The sequence below is a fragment of the Kogia breviceps genome, chromosome 13, assembly GCF_026419965.1.
Source record: "Kogia breviceps isolate mKogBre1 chromosome 13, mKogBre1 haplotype 1, whole genome shotgun sequence".
NCBI classification, from domain to species: domain Eukaryota; kingdom Metazoa; phylum Chordata; class Mammalia; order Artiodactyla; family Physeteridae; genus Kogia; species Kogia breviceps.
This window is the reverse complement of record NC_081322.1, coordinates 45,336,183-45,357,125: the sequence shown is the minus strand read 5'-3', so window position 1 is coordinate 45,357,125 and position 20,943 is coordinate 45,336,183. Positions and strand designations below refer to the sequence as shown.

At 39.6% G+C, this 20,943-nt stretch overlaps 1 protein-coding gene across 20 annotated transcripts in view; it reads left to right on the top strand.

Moving 5' to 3' along the window:
- Positions 1-20,943, top strand: part of HS3ST5 (heparan sulfate-glucosamine 3-sulfotransferase 5) — a 287,406-nt gene that overhangs the window by 227,357 nt on the left and 39,106 nt on the right. For 3 of the 20 annotated variants that reach the window (XM_067011686.1, XM_067011684.1, XM_067011695.1), the window contains 2 exons: positions 3,822-3,934; positions 12,106-12,207. The exons of 12 other annotated variants lie outside the window; for them this stretch is intronic. The gene's annotated coding sequence lies outside the window, so the exon portion shown is untranslated. Of the gene's footprint in view, positions 1-3,821; positions 3,935-8,097; positions 8,299-12,105; positions 12,208-20,943 lie in introns of all 20 variants that reach the window. 5 more of the 20 variants (XM_059082874.2, XM_067011696.1, XM_067011687.1 and 2 more) reach the window with 3 other exon arrangements.

The following is a 20,943-nucleotide window of genomic DNA, read 5'->3' as shown; positions in this document are numbered from 1 at the left end:
ACTAAAATGTAATCACACAAAAATGTTTTTTCCCTGTGGAATGAATCCATTGTCTATTTAGAGCGTGCGCACGCACACACACACACACACACACACACAAACACACACACTAAAATTAACATTTCAAAAATGTAAAAAAAGGTATTACATAATTTTAGAGTTAGATGTGAAAGGCATAGAGATATGGTTGAAAGTGTACAGATATTGAAATCACAGAAATTTGATTTCAAGTCCCATTTTAGCCAATCATTTTTTACTGTATAAATGTACAGCCAAATTACTGTATCTCCCTGAGCTTCAGTGTCTCCTGTTTAAAAGGACAGTAACCCCTATGCAGCAGGCTTGTAAAAATTAGGGAAACAATTATGCAAAGTCCCTGTCATGATCACTAGCAAACACTAAGTATGTAGTAAGTGCTAGCTGAGGGCTTGTTTATTATCTGTTTGTTTCACTATACTGTAAGCTCCTTCAGGGCAGGAACTATAGTCTCTTCGGACCCCCAACATTTTAGCACAATTCCTTTCTCCTAGTAGTTGCTCAATAAACATCTGTTGAATAAATTACTGGAGTAGTATAATATCCTGCAAGGACTGAGGGTTCCTACTCAGGATTAATTGTGACTTTACTGGAATATAATATAGTAGATTATGCCAGATTTCCAATTCCTCTTAAACTTTATGATTTCATTATCATAAATATCTTTTCTCTAAATATTTTGTATTCACTTCTCTAGAAGCTGGAGTATATTTCTATGTCCAGTGTTTCCTATTTTCATTGCTCTGTTTTCCCATGTTTTCCGTTACTTCCTTAACCTTAAGCAATTCTTCCTTACTGAGCCAATTTAATTCTAATTTACATTTCTTCTTGCTGCCTCCTCAGCTTTTGAAAAACTGGAATGTTGCTTTTCAAAGGTCATTTTATTTTCTGCATAAATCAAGAATTTGTCAGATTCTGCCATTTTATCAGAACAAATTTTTTTTTGAAGTATAGTTGATTTACAATGTTGTGTTAGTTTCAGGTATACAACATAGTGATTCACTTTTTTTGCAGATTATATTCCATTATAGGTTATTACAACATATTGGGTATAATCCCCTTATTGTACAGGAAATCCTTGTTACATATCCATTTTATGTATAGTAGTTTGTATCTGTTAATCCCAAACCTCTAATTTGTCCCTCCCTGCCCACCGTCCGTCCCTCTCCCTTTTGGTAACCATAGGTTTGCTTTCTATGTCTGTGAGTCTGTTTTATATAGATTCACTTGTATTATTTTTTAGACTCCACATATGAGTGATACCATACAGTATTTGTCTTTCTTTTTTTTTTTTTTTCTGTGGTACACGGGCCTCTTACTGTTGTGTCCTCTCCCGTTGCGGAGCATAGGCTCCGGACGCGCAGGCTCAGCAGCCATGGCTCACGGGCCCAGCCACTCCGCGGCATGTGGGATCTTCCCGGACCAGGGCATGAACCCGTGTCTCCTGCATCGGCAGGCGGACTCTCAACCACTGCGCCACCAGGGAAACCCTGTCTTTCTTTGTCTGACTTTATTTTACCAAGCATAATATTCTCTAGGTCGATACACATTGATGCAAATGGCAATATTTCATTATGTTTTATGGCTGAGTAATATCCCATTGTATGTATATGCACTACATCGTCTTAATCCAATTACCTGTTGATGGGCACTTAGGTTGCTTTCATGTCTGGACTATTGTGAATAGTGCTCTAATGAGCACTGGGATGCATGAACCTTTTTGAATTAATGTTTTTGTTTTTTCCTGATATATTCCCAGGAGTGGAATTGCTAGATCATATGCTAGTTCTATTTTTAGTTTTTTAAGGAAACTCCATACTGTTTTCCCCAGTGGCTGCACCAATTTACATTCCCACCAACAGTGCAGAAGTGTTCCCTTTTCTCCACATCCTGTCCAACATGTGTTATTTGTAGACTTTTTGATGATAGCCATTCTGACAGGTGTGAGATAATAGATACCTCATTCTGGTTTTGGTTTGCATTTCCCTAATAATCAGTGATGTTGAGCATCTTTTCATGTGCCTGATAGCCATGCATATGTCTTCTTTGAAAAAATGTCTGTTCAAGTCTTCTGTCTATTTTCTGATTGGGTTGTTTGTTTTTATGCTATTGAGTTGTATGAGCCATTAGTATATTTTGGATATTAACCCCTTGTTGGTTGTATCATTTGCAAATATTTTCTCCACTCTGTAGCTTGTCTTTTTGTTTTGTGATGGTTTCCTTTGCTGTGCAAAAGCTTTTAAGTTTAATTAGGTCCCATTTGTTTATTTTTCCTTTTATTTCTTTTGCCTTGGAAAGCTGATCCAAGAAAATATTGCTATGAATTATGTCAAAGAGTGTTTCTCCTATGTTCTCTTCTAGATTGCTAGTTTTGTGTCTTACATTTAGGTCTTTAAACCATTTTGAGTCTGTTATTGTATATCATCTGAGGGAATGTTCTAATTTCACTGTTTTACATATGGCTGTCCAGCTTTCCCAGCACCACTTGTTGAAGAGACTGTCTTTTCTCCATTGTATAGGCTTGCCTCCTTTGTCATAGATTAATTGACCATAGGTCCATGAATTTATTTCTGGGCTGCCTACAGAACAAAATTTTTGACACATATGAAATGGTAAAGTCTCCCAGTGGTGGTCTGACCACCATGCCAGTTTTACTATCTGTGTTAGGAAGGCATTTGGCTGATACGTACAGATAAGGTCATCTCTTTACTCCTCCATTTGTCTTCCCTCAGAGACTGTGCATTCTACTTTTCCCTTTAGGTGTGTGGACATCCATTCAAGGTGTACCTTTTCGTATGCCTTGCTAATCTCTTATTCCCTTTAGTGTACCTGTTCCTTTTGAACAAGGTGAACTGTACCAGTTAAGACAGTATAATTATGCTTTAGTTACAAACAACCCACAAATCTAAGTGGTTTAAAGTAAACTTTTTTCTCTGTCAAGCTACATACTCAGCATGGGTTGGTGCTCCTCTGTTCCCCTTGGCCTCAGTTTAGTATGAGGCAGCCAGACAAGGTACACCTGGGACATAGTCAGACAACAGCCACTATGGGAGAAAGAATGATCAGTGACACATCTCACACTAGCTCTTAAAGCTTTCACTTCGAAGCAACATCTGTCATTTCTGCTTATATTTCAATGGCCAGGGTAAGCCCTATAATAACTGGGAAAGAGATGAATGCCTAAGACCTATACCTTTCTACCAATTCATTCTGGCCATTCATCCTGTCCCACCTGTGGGAGCTCATATTTACTTCCATACTTTAAAATTTCAAGTTTGCTTACTTTATTAACCATATATGGGAACCAGTAGTCAAGACAATAGTAAATAGTGGTAATAACCCCATACAACTGCTTTATTATTTATATACAGATTGTTTTTTTTTTTTAATTATTTATTTATTTATTTATTTTTGCGGTACGCGGGCCTCTCACTGTTGTGGCCTCTCCCTTTGCAGAGCACAGGCTCCGGACGCGCAGGGTCCGCGGCCATGGCTCACGGGCCCAGCCGCTCCGCGGCACGTGGGATCTTCCCGGACCGGGGCACGAACCCGCGTCCCCTGCGTCGGCAGGCGGATTCTCAACCACTGCACCACCAGGGAAGCCCTACAGATTGTTTTTAATACAGTTAACTCCCATCCTTAAGAAAGCAACTGTTTGAGAATCACTAGTCTACTAAAAAGAACATCAAACTCTTAAGACAAAACACAAATTTGCCCTCTTATTTCTTCTTTGTATGTCCTGCCTCACTATAGATCAACTTCTTTCTCTATGTCATTTTTTCCAGTGAAAATTGTGCCTGCCTCTTTTGACATGTGGGAATGTTTAAGTCAGCAAGAAGTGTATACTTGCCCCCTTAGACCCTCAACAGTACCTAAAGGTCATCTGCCTTGAAGACTGGTAAGTCTGGTCATAATACAGAAAGCCCAGAACTAGGGGAATTAAGGAGTTCTCCTTGTCACAGAGAGAAGGTTTTGTGAATGTTAATGGCAACATTAATTCCCTCTATGACCTGAGGCAAATCACTTAATTGCTAGCTGTCTTCCTTTTCTGGTCCAAGGATAATATTAACATACTCCTCTAGGTCCCTGTGAGGCATAATATATAGATTTGATTGCAAAGGCATTTTCAGAATATGAAACACTGTAGAGACATTTGATGTGCTCTGAATTCCCATTGTTGCCTACAATTCTCCTCCTAGAGGTGACTGTCTGGCCAGAGAGAGAAATGTCTGAGGTCAGAGGTAGTTCTATAGGGCAGAGATGTCACTTCCTGAATTCCGGAGTAGACAGAGTCATGGATCTGTTGTGGATTATATCTGAGCTGCTGGATGCACTGATCTTCCTCCTTTCTTCAAGCATTTTTCTGGTTTCTATCCTAACCATTTGGCAGAAGAGGTAAAATTCAAATTAGTCCTTTTTTTTTGCTGAGTATATTATCTCCAGAAAAAAGTTAGATTGGAGAGCTGGTTGTAAATAATACTACGCTTTGAGTTTAGAGTAATGATATGTTTATTTGGCATTTAATTGTTTGCAGAGTGCTTTCACAGCACATGTAATCTTATTTGTGAGATGGGCATCATCCTAAGTCACAAAAAAGGAGAATGAAGCCCAAAAGATTCAGTCTGTTGCCCAAAGTCGCCACCCTAAGAAATAGTGAACTCAAACCCAGATTTTCTGACTCTGCATGGAGTAATCTTTTATTCCGTTGTTCCAGGCTGCCTCTATGTTTTTGGCAGACATAGGTGACACCCAGCTATAAACCATGATCAGGTGGAACCAAGATAGGGTAGGAAAGGAGGGAATTGATTGAACAGGCAGGAAGGAACTTATCATTTAAAGCCAATTACAAGTTTCTTTTGCTTAGAAAATGAAAGGAACTAACCGTTCCTTCAAGATTAATCTTAATGTTCTAATGAATTAAAATTAATTCAGTTAATTAATAAGTTTTTCTCCACCAGAGCATTCAGCCAGAATGGGGAGGGGAAGATCTTTTTAATTTCCAGTAAAAATGATGACTTGATTTCTTAGGATGGTATTAGCCAATGACTCAACTCCATCTTCCCCCCAAAAAAATAATAGAAATAAGGAGAGTTGATCCTCATTCATTCATTATGCATTCATTTACTACCATTTGCAAAGAAGTTTTAGTCTAATGGGTAGAGGAATGGGGAGAAAATAAGAAAACAAAGGATGATACCAAACCCCGAAGGAAAGGTCAAGACAACTTCTTGGAAGAGGCAGCCATTAAGGTGAATTAAGCTGTTACTTAACCTCATGGTGGGAGAGTTAGTTGGGTCAATGGTGGGGAATGGAGTTCTGGATATGAGAGCAGGAGTTTAAGTAGCTCTGCATGGTTAAGAGGATGGGGAAGGAGGCAGGAGTAGAGTGAGATGGGCTAGAGAGGTGAGCAAGTGTCCAACCTTGAAAGACCTGGATGCCCTGCTAAGAAATTTCAACTTTATACTTTATGCTGTTGGAGCCACTGACAAATCTGACCAAATCAGAAAGATCTGTGGGGCAGGTGGTTTTGGGGGCCTGGTAGGTCTGTCAGCTGAACTGAAAACATCCAAAGAGGTTGTTAGTGAAATCCAAGCAAGAAACGACCAAGTAAAGAGAGGTTACCGTCTCTGCTGCATATCATTTAGCGCATACACGGGCACATCAGAAACTAGAACCCAGGTGTCCTAATGCCTAGGTTGCCATTATTTCCCCATCCCACAGTGCTTTCCTGTCTCCTTGGCATTTTCTTTCTTTAGAGAATTCTATTCCCTTTGAAATGTGTGCTAGGGTGCTAGAACAGTTTTTAAAGTAATCTCATTCTCTACTGGAACTAAATATTTATCATGGTGATGTTAACATTTAGACACTTCTCACCGGCAATTCCATCCATGTGATCTTATTTGGTTTTCTTCTGAAAATACTAAAGCTATTTTTACTTCCTTGGGTAAAAATAAAGATGCCCTAAATTTCTCCAGTTAAATATTTCAAACTTTAGGCTTTGATTTTTCTTTATATTTTAGTTGGGAGAATAAAGTAAAGCAGTTGTTTTATTTTATTCTTTAGTATCAAAAGATAGCTGCTCACTGATAATGAGAATTGTAGGGCCAGTTCAACTGCAGTGATAAGTTCAGAGCATAAAAGATCATATATCAACATGACCTCACTAACCTTCTCTGTACTAAATGACAAACTGCTAGAAATAGCCTTTGGATCAGGTCACAGACACACTAAAATACTTACCCTTCACTACAGAACTCTATTGAACCCTATCTATCATTTACCACATTCGATCACAGAAGCCTGCTTCAATGCTAGACAGAATTTCAATCAAAGTATAAAAGGAGAGATAACTTCCTTCGAATAGTTCAACTTCTGATTTGATTAAGCATCTCTTTGCACTTCTGAAATAATGTGGGGAAAGATCACAACTAGTTCCACTATGCTTTTTGTATTTGTAGAAAGATTGTGCTATAAGGGAAAGAATAGGGTTTTAGAACCAGTGGGTTCACCCTGGTGTCCATACCTCACTTCCCCCTCCCATAAGAGGTTAAGGTCGCATCATTGCTATTATAATGTTATTATTCTTTTCTTAACAGCAGAACTAGACTCAGCTAATAGGGAATTGGTTAAGCTTTTTAAAAGAATAGTGCGATTCAACCGAGGGGTTCTGCCAGCTTCATGTTATACATACTTAACTGCACATACTTCATCCCCATCTTCAAATAAATGCCATTATTCCTTGTTTTGAATGTGTCTATAAATGACTTTAACAGTCTACTTAGAAAATCAGGATCCTATTTTTCTTTTTTTTGCTCTCAGTACTTATTATTTTTTTTTAACATCTTTATTGGAGTATAATTGCTTTACAATGGTGTGTTAGTTTCTGCTGTATAACAAAGTGAATCAGTTATACATATACATATATCCCCATATCTCTTCCCTCTTGCATCTCCGTCCCTCCCGCCCTCTCTATCCTCCGCTTCTAGGTGGTCACAGAGCACCGAGCTGATCTCCCTGTGCTATGTGGCTGCTTCCCAGTAGCTATCTATTTTACATTTGGTAGTGTGTATATATGTCCATAGACATAGACTATGTCTATAGACTATAGACATAGAATATGTCCACAAAATAGACTTATTACCTTCACACAACCAGATTTTTAATAAACAGTTTTCTAAGTGGGAAAACACGTGACTTTATATAATGTCAAGGGACATATTGAAGCTTTACAGCATTCCTGCTTGTGCAGCCCATGCTGTAGGAGGTCAATTTATTATGGAGTTTCATTGGCTCTTCAACAGCTAAGTCTTTGAATGGTCTCACTGGATCTTCACCAGCTAAGCCTCTGTCGAAAAGCTTTTTAAGAGTTTGTGCCATTACCGTCAAGGAAGCTTCAGTAACATTCTCTTCTGTAAATCAGAAATGGGAATGATTATTCCCCTGCTCATGGCTAAAATAACAGCATGATGGATGGATAAGGTAGAACGTGGAATATGTTGTTGGGCATGGAAGAAAGGGAAGACCCAGTAAGATAAGTATTTAATATTCCTGACTGCATTAAAAATCCATCAATGGGCTTCCGTGGTGGCGCAGTGGTTGAGAATCTGCCTGCCGATGCAGGGGACGCGGGTTCGTGCCCCTGTCCGGGAGGATCCCACGTGCCGCAAAGCAGCTGGGCGCGTGAGCTGAACCTGCGCGTCCGGAGCCTGTGCTCCGCAACGGGAGAGGCTGCAACAGTGAGAGGCCCGTGTACCACAAAATATATATATATATAAATAAATAAATAAAAATTAAAAAAAAAAAAAAATCCATCAATGAATTAAACTATTCATAGAGAACCTGCTACATACTTGGTGCTGTAGTAATTTAAAGAACTATAAATTGTTTCCACCATCAAGATTATTCCATTCTACTCTGAGAAATCAAACCAATGTATAAGCCAAAAATGCAGAGACAGCCCAAAGCCCATCACTGCAATGGCAGAACAAAAATTAAAATACAGGTGCCCACAGGTATGTTGTTCATTTGAGATACTTCTTACTGTCATCGGTCCTGTCACAGAATCAACGCAGAAACAAGACAAAGATGGATGCTGCAGCTGCCCAGCCTGTTTTCTAATGATGTCAACTTTGGCCAGAGCTGCCGCAGGTTACAGGAATGCTATTTTCATACTACTTCCCAGGACAAGTAAATGATCACTTGAAAAAGACTCTGACTTGCCCAGATCTTCCTTTAACCAAGTTAACTCTGGAGTGGAATTTGGTATGTAAGAATTAGTCATAAAAATTCATTGGAAGAATACATGCCTTGCATGTATTCTGATGGAGCCACACAGACAATAAGTGAATAAAGGAATGAATGAATGAATAAATGAATGAGCGTTTGGGTACTGATACATGCTATGAAGAAAGTTTTTTTACCAGCAGTTTAACAGAACAACCTCAGGCTTGTTTGGATAGGGTCACTGAAGCCTTATTAAAAGAGGCGACATTTGAATTGAGACATCAATGAGAAGACAGCTATCCAATGAAGTGGAGGAAGATCAATTCAGGCAGAAGCAAATCAAAGTCCCTGAGGTAGGAACAAACTTGTTTAATTTGTGGAGAGAAGAAAAAAGAAAGGAGAAAGAAGGTCAGCGTGACTAAAGTAAACAAAGGGAGGAGCTGTAGAAGATGAGATGGAAAAGTAGACAGGCGTCCAATCATGTAAATTTTTTTTTTTTTTTTTTTTTTTTGCGGTACGCGGGCCTCTCACTGTTGTGGCCTCTCCCGTTGTGGAGCACAGGCTCCGGACACACAGGCTCAGCGGCCATGGCTCACGGGCCCAGCCGCTCCGCGGCTGGGATCTTCCCAGACCGGGGCACGAACGCGTGTCCCCTGCATCGGCAGGCGGATTCTCAACCACTGTGCCACCAGGGAAGCCCTCGTGTAAATTTTTGCAGCCCGTAGTAGAGTCTGGAATTTTTACTTCTGAAGTGGAGAGACTTTTGAAGTTGGTAAGTGAGGAGATAGCTAAAGCTAATCTTCACTTTAGAGAAAAAACCCTAAGTCTATAGAGTAGTGGAAAGTGAGGACAGGTTATTGCCTCCATTCTGGTGAGAGATGAAGGGGAACTGGACTGAGCCTTATCATTGGAAATGAGAGAAGTCACTGGACTCAGGACATACAGAAACTTCTTGTGCATTTGGATGTGGCATGTGAGGGGAAAAGTGGAATTAAGATGTCTACATGTTTTGCCTGAGCTGCTGGGTTAATGCTGCTGCCATTAGGGAGGCCCCTGAAAAGTTAAGAGGGAAGGGATCTAGGGCTCAGTGGAAGAGACTGGCTTTCCGCTGGCTCATGGACAGTTCACCCACTCCATGTGGAAGGCAAGATGCATATGTAGCAATGAGAGCAGATTAGGGAAATGGTGGGAAGATGCGGTATTTCCCATCTAGAATCATTTTTTCTATGAAGAAACAAACACAAGCTGAGAGTAAATTAAGGAAAGGTAGTGTTGGAGATTTGAGGCAAGAAAAGATATGAAATAATCACCTTAGGGAGAAAGAGAATTTATAAAAAATGTGCTAAGATTGATTAGAGGTCAAGAGGTCAATTTTGATATGTAGTCATATTTGAAGGGAGGCCAGTTAACAAGGTTGTGTAATTTTTCCAATGATCAGCTCTGTGGGTGCTGGCAGAGAATAAGTAGATTGTTGGGTTTAACCATGGGTATTAGTTCCCTATTGCTGCTGTAACATACCACAAACTTAGGGGCTTTAAACAACACAAAGCTATTATCTTACTTTGCTAGAAGTCCAAAAATGGGTCGAAAATGGGTCTCATTGGGCTAAATTTGAGATGTCAGCACGGCTGCATTCCCTCTGGAGACTCTAGGGGGTATCCATTTCTTTGCCTTTTCCATCTTCTAGAGTACATTTCTTGCTCACTGCTCCCTTCCATCTTCAAAGTCAGCGTCTGGCTGGTCAAGTTCTCACGCTGCCAACAGTCTGCTTCTCCCTCTCTGCATGCCACGTGGTAACCCTGGGCCCACCCGGATAATGCAGCATAAGCCTCCATCTCCAGGTCCGCTAATAGCAACATTAGTTCCATCTGCAACTTTAGTCCCCCTTTGCCATACACTCTAACATATTCACACTTGCAGGGATCAAGTTGTAGAAATCTTTGGGGAGCCGTTATTTCTGCCTAACACTGCACCAGTCTCCTCTAGCTGCCATAATAAAGAACCATAGACTGGGAGGCTTGAACAACAGAAATTTACTTTCTCACACTTCTGGAAGCTGGAAGTCTGAGATGAGGGTGCCAACACAGTCGGTTTCTGGTGAGAACGCCCTTCCTGCCTTGCAGACAGCTGCCTTCTCACTGTTTTCACACGGCAAATTGAGAGAGAAAGAGAGAGACAGAGAGGGACAGAGAAGAGAGGCGGCGGGGGGGGGGGGGAGCTCTGATGTCTCTTCTTATAAAAACACTAATTCCGTGGGATCAGGGCCCCACCCTTATGACCTCATTTAACCTTAATTACCTCATTATAGGCCCTGTCTCCAAATATAGTCCCATTGGGGGTTAGACCCTCAACCTATGAATTTGTGTGAGGGGACACAATTCAGTACATAACATACACCGTGGTTGGAGTTTTGACAGGTGAAGTATAATGAAGAAAAAGGAAGGCGCGTGAGAAACTTGAGTGTTTTCAAGGAATGGTTATAGAGCTGAGCCATAGAATCCAAGCTGTAAGTAGAGAGTGAGAGTAAGAGAAGGATGGTTAGAAGGAGGCAAACTTGTAATATCCGGGAATAATGGATCTCGATGAGGTTGGGAAATTTCTGGAGTAGGACTGGAATCAGTAAGCTGGAAGAATAGGAGGTGATGGTCAGAGGGCAGAAGATTTTAAAATGGAATTTCAGAGGCTTGGGGTAATTGGAAATGGCAAGGTTTATGAGTTTTGAAAGCTGAAGAACCCAAAGAAACTAATAACAAGTCATTTTCCTCCAAAATAAGTCAGATACCTAGTATTGACCCCAAGGAGATAGTAAGGTTCCTGGGTGCTTTTTTTTTTTTTTTTTTTTTTTCCAAAGAATAAGTGCAGTGTATCCATTTTGAAAAGTTTCACATTCTGTTCCTGGTCCCTGGACCTGTCTGGAAGAAGCCCCTCCTCCAGCCTCAGCAGGGTGGGAGGGGAGAGCAGTGCATGCACAGTGATTTCTATCACCCAGGGAAGCAGAAGCCAGAAGATAGATGCTCTGTGTGAGGAGGATATCCATTCTATTCAGGGACTAGTAAATGACTTAGAAAATTATGTGTAACTGCTTCCACTAAAGTGTGGCAGTGTTATTTAGGATGCCTTCTATGGTACCTATAGAATATTTTGTAAGTAATTTGCTAAAGATGTTTCTATTTTGAACTTTAAACTGTTTCATGCTTTATTCTGCTATACAAATATGGGTCATCTCATTGCAGTGTTCATTGAAAGATTTCTCTCTAGTGTACTATGCCCAGAAAGCATTGAATTAGTTCTGCTGTCGAAACCAGTACAAAATTGTCTGAGGGGTGCATAGTTTCCATGTCACATTATTAAAATATCATTATTTTCTTCCATGTCCATGCATATACTTTTTTCTAAAGCATTATAAAATGACAGCTTACTGAAAACAAGAGGCCAGGTCTGCATGTCCTCTGTAATTTGGGGGTGAATATGAGTTGGATGAGAAATCTACTGAATAAAATCAGATAATAAATGGAATGGTACATTATGTGTTCTGAGGTCAATAATTAATTAAATGAAATTATTGCAGTGATATTATTAGAAAATAAGGATTTGCCTTGTGCCTTTGGAGAGAATTTAGAAACAAATGTTTGGCTGTTTTAACTAGTTAGAAACTAGTCCATCATATATCTTTTACATATATTATTAAAATAATAGATGCCACTACATTATGGGATGTGCAAATACAAGTTTCACTTTCAAAACATTCATGTGATTATTTCCACACTTCTAATAGCCTCACGTGTCTCATTCCACCTCACGCCCTTTTTTCATTCTCTCATATCCACCCTTCCTTCTTTCTTGCAGCTTTTTAATTTTCTGAACATCTTGTGAAGCCCAGCTTTTGCAGAGATTTCTTTGACCCTGAGATCCACACACAGCTTATCTCTGGCTTCCTTTTGGCCTGGGGTTAGTACCACTATTCTCAATGCAAATGGTCTCTGTTGACTAATCTTAACATTTTACTATTTAACGTCTATAAGGACAAATTAAATCACATTCTTACAGAACCAGCCTGGCCCTGGGCACAGAGTCAGGCTCAAAAGCATGTTTTATTTATTGATTCAATGAATAACTGATGCATGCCTCAACTCTCCATCCCAACTCAGCCATCCCAACTACCAGCTTGAGATTCACTTAGTGATGGCAGTGGTGACACAGCAGGGAAATAAAACAACGTATAGACTCTAGGCCACAATTGTATATTTCGTAAACAATTTTAATTACTTTTAGACAGATTAAAGAAGACTAACGGAAAAACAACACAACTCTCCAATAAGCACTTATCTAGCAAGAGGTCATCATCTAGAAGGGTAAATGTTCTATATGTATATGGGTACACATGTAAATGGCATCACTATAGCTCACCATTTCCGAGTCCCTGCCCTCAGGAAGCTGACAATAATTCTGGCTTGAGAAAAGACATTGCATGTTGAGAGAGATTTTTGCTTATGCTTTCTATAGTTCCTACTAAAATGTAAGCTCCATGAGGGATTACAATACTATGTATTGTTCATTGTTGTAGCCTTAAAAACTAACACAATACCTGCATACAGTAGTCACTAAATGCAGTTAAATTAGTGCCAGATTGCTCTTTAACATTACAGGAGACCAGGGGTGAGGGGAAGGGCAGTCACTTTAAGACTGCAAAGGTAGCACACGCTGCTGTAACCCAGTGTGTTATCAAAATCTTTGAATCAGCAGCAGCCACAGATGCCATCCTCAGAGAGAGGGGAGCTATGAGGTCCAGGGAAGCCAATCAAACCAGGAATCAAGACCCGGCTGAAAAGGGAGGGGAGGAGAGCTGTGCTACATTGGGACAGTCGATGCCCCTTCAAACCAAGTCTCAGTTAATAAGGCTGGCCCTGAATTTTGCAAGGGAGGGTTACTTAATCCCTGGTTCCACTGGACAGGCAGGTGGAGATGAGCTTCCTCAGTCAAAATTGGCTTCTGAACTAGAGTCAGAGTGGATCTATAGGTAGAGCTTCTAGAGAATTTCACTCTGAGTAAAGCAAGGAGCCCTTAATGGTCAGCAATTTTGTCTCTTGGTGTGAAAAAAATAATATATACATACAAACACCTTCCACTTTATTTTTTTATTTTTTTTGCGGTATGCGGGCCTCTCACTGTTGTGGCCTCTCCCATTGCGGAGCACAGGCTGCGGACGCGCAGGCTCAGCGGCCATGGCTCACAGGCCCAGCCGCTCCGCGGCATGTGGGATCTTCCCGGACCAGGGCACGAACCCGTGTCTCTTGCATCGGCAGGCGGATTCTCAACCACTGCGCCACCAGGGAAGCCCCACTTTAAACTTCTAATAGATGCAAGGGTCAGTTCTCTTAGGAGAGAAGTAGAGGAATGCTGTATACACTTTCTTAGCAGCTTTAATGAAGTATAATTGACATCCAATAAACTGCACGTATTTTAAGCATACAATTTGATAAGTTTCAATATGTGTCTATACCTGAGAAACTGTCACCACAATCAAGATAGTAAACATATCCAGCATCTACCAAAAAGATGTCCTAATGCTTCTTTTTAATCCCTTTGTGCCAGTTACTGATTTATTGCCTCTCAGCTGCAAATGCACCCTTTTTGCCTGCTCAGTGAAAAAGGACCTGTGTCAGTAGAGGATGCTGGAGAGGTATCACAGGAAGAAAGGGGCTTGCTTCTAGGTTCTGTTGCATGCACTGAGCAGGCTTCTACAGCATGTGTAGGGCCAAGCTCCTGCAGTACCTAGTAGCCAGCAGCCCCACCCCGCCCCGTGGCCAGAAGCTTCCCACCACGCTTCCTCGGGCACTTTCATAGCTGAGTGCCTCCAGTGAGACATTTCCAGGGAACAGCTCTCCCTGGCACCATAGAGGGTGGATCTCAATCAAGCTGCACCCGTGCTGCACCACAGCAACTTCCTTTGTTATCCAGTGAGCCAAAGCTGCACCTTCTCCAAAGACGTCTGTGTCTCAACCATGGGAGGAGGGGAGGTGGCAGTGGGGCTTTTACTCAGATGCTTGCTCTATCTCAGCATTCAGGGTGATAGCTGCTTCTATATCGCTATTGCTATAGAGTCCTTTTTACCTCTTACTAGCCGATCCCTGGTTACTCCAATCTCCTGGTATAGTTAATACTTCTGTGTTTTAAACTTTCTCTGTTTGAATTACTGTGTTCTTTCCCTCTCCTGATTAGACCCAGACTATTAATCTCTCCATCTATCTATACCTTCATATATATCTATGTATCTACTACCCTCCTAACCATCCCATTTTGGTACTCCTCCCTCCCCCAGGCAAGCATTTATCTGCTTTCTGTCACTATAGATTAGAATTCATTTTCCAGAATTTTATATGGGAACCCAAAGATTTTCTCCTATGTTTTCTTCTATAAATTTTATAATTTTAGGTTGTACATTAGGTCAGTAATCCATTTTAAGTTAATATTTGCATATGGTACAAGGTATATGGATCCAAGTTCTTTTTCGAATATAGATATCCAATTGTTCCAGCACCACTTATTAAAAAGATGATTTCTCCACTAAATTGCTCTGTACCCTTGTCAAAAAGCAGTTGTCCATATATATGTGGGTTTACTTCTGGACTCTCTTCTGTTCTATCAATCTATTTGCCCATCCTTATACCAATGCCACACGGAATTAATATAGCTGTATGATAAGCCTTGAAATCAGGTAATATTAATCCTCCAACTTGGATCTTATTTTTCAAATCTGTTTTGATTATTGTAAGCATTGTGGATTTTCATATGAATTTTAGAATCCACTGGAAATTTCTACCAAAAAAAAGCATACTGAGATTTTGATTGAGATTATGTTGAGTTTGTAAATCAATTTAAGGAGAATTGGCAGCTTCACAATATTGGGTTTTCCAGTCCATGAACAAGGTATACCTCTCCATTTGTTATTGAGACTTCTTTAATTGCCCTCAGCAGTGTTTTATAATTTTTGGTGTACAGGTTTGCATATCTTTTTTCAAGTTTATTTCTAAATATTCCATATGTTTATGCTATTGTAATGGCATTGAATTTTATATTGATCATTGTGAGTATATAGAAATATAATGGATTTTTATAAATTGAGCTTGTGTTTTGCAACCTAAGTCCATTTATTCTAGTAGCATTTTTATAAATTCTGTGAATCTTCCTCCATAGATAATAATGTCATCTGTGACAGTTTTACCTCTACATTTTCAATCTGTCTCTTCTTTTCTTGCCTTATTGGAATGGCTAGAACTTCCTATACAATGATGAAAAGAAATGGTGAGAACAAACATCCTTGTCTTGTTCTTGATTTGGGGGGAAAATCATTAAATCTTTCATCATTAGTATGATGTTAGCTGAAGTTTTTTCATAGATAAACTTTACCAGGTTGAGAAAATTTCCTTCAATTCCTTATTAGCTGAGAGTTTTCATCAGGAACAGATGTTGGAGTTTGTCAAATGCTTTTATAGCATCTATCGAGGTGATCATACGGTTTCTCTTTTTTAGTCTATTACTACATAGTTATATTATTTGATTTTCAAATGTTAAACCAATTTTTCACTCTTGGGATAAACCTCACTTGGTCTCACTTGGTCATAATGCTTTTTTTTTTTTTTTTTTTTGCGGTACGCGGGCCTCTCACTGTTGTGGCCTCTCCCGTTGCAGAGCACAGGCTCCGGACACACAGGCTCAGCGGCCATGGCTCACGGGGCCAGCCGCGGCATGTGGGATCCTCCCGGACTGGGGCACGAACCCGTGTCTCCCGCATCGGCAGGCGGACTCTCAACCACTGTGCCACCAGGGAAGCCCCATAATGCATTTTTTAAATGTTTTTCTATTTTTTGTCCCAAAAAGGCAGGAATTGAAACTCATGGGAAGAAAACGAAAAGCCAGGAAAATATGGTGTTTCCTTCTTAATTCCTTACTCAGTTTTAGTCAGTAATTTGAGAATTGGGGAAGATTATAACCTATGTTTGCTTCTCATTACTTCTCAATATAATTTCTAACACAAGCCTTTTTGTGCAATTTCTGAGATGTGGTTAATGGAATTGTTTTTAATATGCCATCTGCTGGTCTTTTAATTTTAGCACTAGTAACAGAGACTAAGATTTGGTAAAATACATAACAACCTTATAGAACTTATATCTTACTTGGTAACTTCTCTCCAACAGAAATAATGTTCAAAGTAGTTCTTCCAGGGCTTCCCTGGTGGCGCAGTGGTTGAGAGTCCACCTGCCAATGCGGGGGACACGGGTTCGTGCCCCGGTCCGGGAAGATCCCACAAGCTGCAGAGCGGCTCGGCCCGTGAGCCATGGCCGCTGAGCCTGCGCACCCAGAGCCTGTGATCTGCAATGGGAGAGGCCACAACAGTGAGAGGCCCGCGTACCGCCAAAAAAAAAAAGTAGTTTTTCCTCATTAATTATTTTCTAGGAACAGATGATTTTATACTTTCTCAGAACCTTGTCTTCATTTCCAACTTTTACATTGTACCTGACATTTCATAATTACCATGAACAATTGAATTCATGTATAAGCTTCAACTGTATTCTGGTATAAGCTTCAACTCTAACTAGCAAGGAATTTTTGTTGAAAGGGAAGTTTCAATTCCATCCTAAATATTCTCCTGTATTATTTGGACACCACTTCTGGGCAGTCATTTTTACCTGTGGCTGCCACAAATCAGGACATCATTTTTATGTGCTGCATAAAAGAGGTAGTTCTAGATGATACATTTAAAAATATGGATATATATCTATTATATGTAGTTTTGCTCTGTACTATTATTTATAGAAAAATACAAATAGAACATATAATGAGTGGGGAAGGGTGAGTGCCTTTTATGTAAGTCTTTTTTTGTTGTTGTTTATTCAATTGAAGGGACATTTAAGGAATGCCAACTCAACACAGGGTTCTTAATAGTATTTCTTAATTTGTTAACCCCTCTCCGAAATGATGGTATTTTATCATTTCATTTGTAGGTCTATTTTAACAGAGAGATGGCTACTCTTAGATTAGTCATATGATGGATGATAATGTAATTTGTTTCATTCAAGTAGGGAGAGTTTTTTGCATTTCTAGGAATCCCATTATCCTTAAAACTTTACCCAATTTTCTTCTTTTCATGCAATTACCTCCTTAGCTTAATTACAAGTGTAGTGTTTTCCCACAAGCAATATAATATCTACTTATCCTAAACACCCCAAAGTCAAGAAAACTTAGTGTTAATAAAATTGATTCGTTCAGTTCAGATCAAAAGCAGCATTACAGCTTACTGGTTAATCAATGTAAATTTTGCTAATGCCACAAGGAGTCGAGTCGCTTTGTAAAAGAACACGTGTGCAACCTATTTCATGAAATTGTATTTTCTACATGATATTAATTTGACCTCACTAATAAGATAGTTTTGTGAGACAAAAAAGAATATTTCATCAACATATTCAAATTGTTTTATGTGAGATGTGTCCAGATAAGGAAGGAAATGTGTACAGTATTATGTAGAAACATTTGTTGACATAGAAAACTGCCTGAGCTGTTTGCGTTAAAAGCTGATCAGCTAGTGCTTACAGCGAATGCATAGAGTTCATCCTAAGGAAAATCAGGACAACCGTGATCAAAAGAACAAGTCTACACTCTTCACCAAATTTAATTCTTGAAAATTGCTTCTAAGCTGACAGCAGTATTTCTCCACAGGGGGGATATTTTATTGTGGTTCCATTTCCTGATCAAATGAATATAAATTAAAAATATAATCAATATTATATCAAAATAGCAAAGATACAACAAATATAAATTTTGATCAGATCAACTAGGAAAATGATGCTGCCCTTTGTATAAAAGAGAACAAATGAACTAATTATGAATCCCTCAAGGAAGTTAAAAATCATACCTCCCAGTACCAAACAATACCATTGTACTATGTGGTAACTAATCTAAAGTAGGATACTGGCTAAAACAAACTGTAGTTAAAATTTTACTAAAATTTCTTTGCCTTAAAATTTAGGAGAGGGCTTCCCTGGTGGCGCAGTGGTTGAGAATCCGCCTGCCGATGCAGGAGACACGGGTTCGTGCCCCGGTCCGGAAAGATCCCACATGCCGCAGAGCAGCTGGGCCCGTGAGCCATGGCCGCTGGGCCTGCGCGTCCGGAGCCTGTGCTCCACCACGGGAGAGGCCACAACAGTGAGAGAGAGGCCCGCGTACCGAAAAAAAAAAAAAAAAAAAAAAAATATTTAGGAGGACATCTGAGGGATTTTATGACCTTTTCAACTCTCCTAAAGCTATCCATAGACATCTGCGCATCTCCCTTCTTTTTCCTAATGTATTTTTCCCTCTACTAAACAAAAGTTTTCATACATAATTTATTTTGTCGACCTCAAAATCAAAATCATTGGTCTCAATATAACAAGCCACTGTTGACAGCTCTGAGAGTGGTTTACACTTCACTGGGAGGCCGTAAAAAAAAATCACCAGGTCATTGACACATATCTTTATTTTTCTTTCTCTTCAGAGCTTTGAAAGTTCTCTTAGGAATTGCAAAGATAAGAGGTATCCCAGAGCACAAGTATTTGCTCCCAAATCTGTCAGTTTTAAGTGAATGGATAAAGGGTGGCAAAAACTGAGGTTTTAATTAAGCCTGATTTGAGGGAAACTGGGAAACTAGGACCAGTTCTAGAAAACCCCAAAACTGAATAGATTTGGAGAAGGTACAAAGAGCAAGATGGTTGCTGGGGACCTGGACTTGGGGTACCAAGCACCACTGATTTAAACACATACTGATGCTCAGAAAAGGAGATAATGAGTGTGGATTTGTCTCTCTGGAGACACAACTTTAACCTATAGTCAACAGAAGTGAAAGGTCTGCTGGGAAATCTGAATGCACATAGTCCCCTAGCTGTTAGTATTTTTTCCTTCACCACACAGTTTGGGTATCAGAGGAACTGAGTTCAATTCCAGGCTCTGTCACTTGCTTGTCATATGATATTTATAACTTATAAAAATCTCTATGGTTAAACATTTTTAAAATGAAAGTCAAAAGCTTCTCCCTTTTGGATCTCAGGATCATTTTAAATATCAAAAGGGATACAATACATAAGAGTGCTTTGGAAATTAGAGCACTAGATAAGATGTTAAGAATATAGTCAATCAACAAGTAATGAATTGCTGACTGTTTTCCAAAGTTAGCTGGACTCTGCAGAGCTGTGGTTCTCAAAGGTCAACCATTTGCGGTCAGTTTCCATGAGTTTTCCCATATCCTCCTACCATCTATACTATTATTTACTTAGTATTTTTTCCATAAATTAACTCACTTTTTTTTTCTTTTGTGCCTACTGAAGCCTCATCCTAAAATTGGTATTCAAAAAATCAGAGGTTGAAGTGCTTCTTATATAATTGCAATATATATTAAAATAAATTCATACTTATTAAAATTCTTTATAGTTCTCTATATCATGCTTCAGTAAACATTGCTAAAGAAGAGTGCTTTAAAATTCAGGCAAGTAGTTGAGGCTGAACAGAGTCAGAAATGGAAGACATCAAAGGTTTTGGCAATTATTTTATCCTTTTTCAAATATAATCACTCTTCTCCCAAAAGGTACAGTATTGCTTTTTAACTTTAGATGAGTTGGAATTTTATTTTGAAATGCCTTTACAATAACTAAAGTCATCTGGAAGTGTGGTTTCCCAAGAAAAATTTGTATTTGGGGTTTGCAAAACCTGTCTTGGTCCAGCAGTTTCTGTTCATCAGGGTAAGGGCACACGGGCACATGCTGCAGTTCAGAAGGGGAGACTTTTCTGAAATGCCTGTTTATGAAGCCATATTTTAAATTTCTTACACAGCCATAGCTGTAGCTCAGCATGTTGGCATTATGATGTGATTTCAATGATAGAGTCTGAAATAAGGCTATATTGTGTGACTTTTTGGCACAAGCATTCATCCAATAAACTGAGCATTCTAAAAGGGGAAGCAAAGACCATGTAAATCCCTTCAGACCAGAGTGCCTCACTTTTGCTTCCTAGTGTATAAGTACTGCCATCAAGGTTTACTACCACTTTTCAAGCTACCCGGGTCTGCCCCTCTGAAGGCTGTAGATGGGGAAACTAACGGCAACAGGAGGCCCCAGATCTACAGATTTGTTCCCATTTCAGCACTGCATGTAGAGGTTCTAGAATCAGCTTATGTTCCAGAATGCCAAAGTCCGAAGGTAGAATGGGCTGTGTGCAACTGTTCCTAAGCCAGGAGTTCAATAACATATACCAAAATGGTTAGTCAGTAGAGGAAATGCTACAGTAAATACATAGTCTTCTTTACTGATGATATTTTTGGAGCCTTTGACGTACCCATAGGCACTGAAAATCACCAAGATGGGACTCTGTATGCACCAGTCCTCAAACTGATTTTACCACATAATCTTTCTTTTTTTAGGGAGTATCTGAGGAGACTAGTGTCCCAGGGGAGCACTGCTCTAAAAACATAACATTGCTATTTGTGGATAATATAAATGTAATGCTATATAATATAGGAGGTTACCTTTTCATCTATTTTAAAAGTATGTTTCTTTTGTGCTTTGGAATTGCCCTAGATAAATATGTTTTAAACTTTTGTTAAGTCTCTGCTTATGCAGCTCAGTAACCTCTTTGTGACTTCTGAATAATGTAAGAACTTGA